The sequence below is a fragment of the Echinops telfairi genome, unplaced genomic scaffold (genome assembly GCF_000313985.2).
Source record: "Echinops telfairi isolate 266 unplaced genomic scaffold, ASM31398v2 ScPeMD7_27;HRSCAF=92, whole genome shotgun sequence".
In the NCBI taxonomy this organism is placed as follows: Eukaryota; Metazoa; Chordata; class Mammalia; order Afrosoricida; family Tenrecidae; genus Echinops; species Echinops telfairi.
The window spans coordinates 4,819,440-4,822,662 of record NW_022103924.1 but is presented as its reverse complement, the minus strand read 5'-3'; positions in this window follow the sequence as shown (position 1 = coordinate 4,822,662).

Below are 3,223 nucleotides of genomic sequence, written 5' to 3'. Positions count from 1 at the left end.
GTGCCAACCTGTGTCTTCTTGGGGTTCCTACTTGCACTGGGCATTGTGTCCTGTTCCCACTGTGGCACCCACACACCTAACAAGCATGTCACTGACTGCTACCACTGACTACTGGGTCACCCATGCTGGGGGTGAGAACTCAACAGAAACCATGCCCCCCTGGGCAGCCTCACAGGGTGCTGACCTGGAGAACCTATGTGTGATGGGTTGCAGCCACCCTCGGCAGGGCCACCCTCCTGGGCAGAGGGTTGTCTGCTCACCCTCTCCCAGCCACACACTACTCTCCATCAGCCAGGACTTGGTTCAAAGAGCTCTGCTAGGCAGCCCAGCACTCATGAAGGAGCAGACGCTGAGTCCAAGACCTCAGGGGTTGGGTGAAGGGTTTTCTCCAATAAATGGAGTGGCAACTTCATCCCCCACAAAAAGAACTATAAGAAGAGAATCTATAAATTCGTGAAACTGAGGTTAAAACATACCAAATTTCTACTTTTTCAAAATTGGGTTGTTAAGATATTCCTTTGATATTAAGGAAATGAGTAGTCCATTACTTTAAAAAAACCCTGCCCTCCCCCCCTCCCCTTTCCCCTGTCCTCTGCTCTCCAGTGTCTTCAAAGTCTGCTTCTTCGGATGTGAAAACAATTTTTCTTTTCTTTTTTATTTATTTGTTGGATTTTGTTTATTCACTTAATAGTGGTCTCATGCTTTGCTGAGCAGTATGCATTCCAGATTTGTCAATGTCAGAAGGTGTTTGACTGTGTCCTGGGTGTTTTGGGAGATGCATACTATTCCGCAGTGTGGCTGTCCTAGAGTTCATTTACCCAGTCCTCCACAAATGAGCAATTTGGTTGTTTCCATAGATTTGCTATTGTACTGCACTAAACATAGGTGTGCACATTTTTAAATTTTCAAGGGAATCCTGCGTGTTTGAAAACCTGCTTAATTCCCTGAACAAGCTCTGATCTTTCTGCCTCTGGATTTTCTGTTACATGAGAAGCATAAACCAGTACTAATTTAAAGCACTATTGTTGAGTGTCTGTTACATGCAGCTAAATGCATTCCTAACTGATAAATTGCCCAGAGGTTTGCTTTGGTGCATGAAGATGGCACATTGTCAAATGCCTCGAGGATTGAAATCTAGTCTCTAAATATGATTCAGATTTTTTTCCTGGATATTTTCCCATCGTCCCTGGGGCAGGATAAGAAGTGATGTTGCAGCACAGAGGAGAGGCCACCAGCTGGAGCGTCTGGGTGAAGTGTGGGCTAATTTTTATTCTATTAGTATAGCAAAGAACTAAATGGTAATGAGCACCCTGAGAATCAGGAGTATTTACATGCTCCCAGAAATTCCAGATGCTTTCCACATGAAAGTCCTGCTCAGGAATCACAGTGTAGAAAACAAGAGGATAATGAGTGGCTTAACATATCCAGTTACTGCCATCACCTTCCTAGGGGTGGAGTGGTTAAAATCAGAGAGAAGCTTGGATTGTAAAGTAGAGGGGCAGTGAAAATAGGAAGACCCTCTTCAACAAGATGGATACACAGGGTGGCTGCAACAGAAAACAATTGTGCTGCTGGTATAGGAGAGATTTGTTTTCTGTTATACACCACAACAAGGTGGTTTTAACAAAGAGAAACTTAGTTTCTCACAGTTTAGGGGGCTAGGAATGTGGATTCAGAGCACCTCACTTTAAGAAGAGGTTTTCTTTCTGTCTGCTCTGAGAAAAGTTCTTTGTCTTCACCTTTGTAAGCCCATGTTTTTGGGAAATCCTCACCGGTGCTTCAGCCTTCCCGAGTTTGTGCTCTTTTGTCTTTGTGCCTAATGTGCTCTTTTACATAGTGCTAGTGGAGTAGTGGTTGCCCAGGTTAACCAAAAATAACCAGCAACATACATAAACTATAGGCGCATGCATGAATTTTGAACTTGCACTTACCGTAACCATAATCTAAGAACAATTAGTTCTTATGATGTGGCTCTACTTGATGTTTGCTCTCATGATGAAATCACTGAAAAGTGTGGTGGAGAAATCATATGGTGCCTGAGAATCAGAAAGAATAGTTTCCATGGTCTTAAAAGGTTATCTTCAAACAAGCACCCATCTAAGTGAGCTGTTTCATATGGAAAGAGCACACTAACCTGTGTGATCTAAGGACTGTAAATAATAAAAACCAAGATCCGAGGAGGGAATTGTATTAGAGCTTAAATTCTAAGCACCCAGTTTGTACAGTGAAAGCTCAGAATCCATTGACAGAGTCCCCATTGGGATGGAGCCTCCCTTGAGCTCCCTAAGACCATTTACACGGGACATGAACAGTCTTGCCCTCAGACAGAGAACATTGGAAAGTGGACTTCTGCAGATGTTGTCAGGTTAAAATTTAACATATTATTTTTTTTTTTCCTCTTTGGACCTATTTCAAATTTGTTTTAGTTTTTTCTGTCTTTTGCTTTCTTTTGGATTGAGGTTTTTCTGTGTTTTATTCTTGAGGTTGTCATTGTTGTGGTTTTTGGTGTGATTTTCTTTATATGAAATGCATGATAGGTAATCCATAAAGACAATGACTGGATTAATAGTTCCTTACAGTTATAGTAAGGGAGGTTGAGGTGTAATGGAGAACTGATAATAAAGGGTACAAGAATGAAGAAAATGTTCTAAATTTGATTGTGGTAATGGTTTCACAACTCTTTTCAAACATACTTAACCTATTGATTTGTATAGTATGTGACTTGCATGCCAATAAAATTGTAAAATAAATGATTACTCAGAATAGCAAAAATATTAGAAACAATCTAAATATACCCTATCTATCTAATGGAGGATTGGTTTGATAAAATATTGTGTGTTTACATGCACAATGAAATATTAAATATCTATTGAATAGAATGAAATTTAAAATAAATTAAAAGTTTTAAATAAATAAATGAACCCATGGTGGCAGTAATGCCTTGGGCTTCCAACTACACAGTCGACAGGTAGACATCACACATATTATGGCCTCCACAAGTCTCTCTAGATAAGATAGGTGGGATCAACAACTCAGAGGAGAAAACAACAGGACTAATGGTTCTGGGGATACACAGGAAAAGAAAGAGGCATGTCAACAACCCAGGGACAAGGGAACAACAACTGATCTGAAATCAATGGCAAGAGGGGCATAGGATGCCTGCTGGGGCATGATCAAGGGCAATGTAGCTAAGAGGAATTACTGAATGAAGGCTGAACATGAT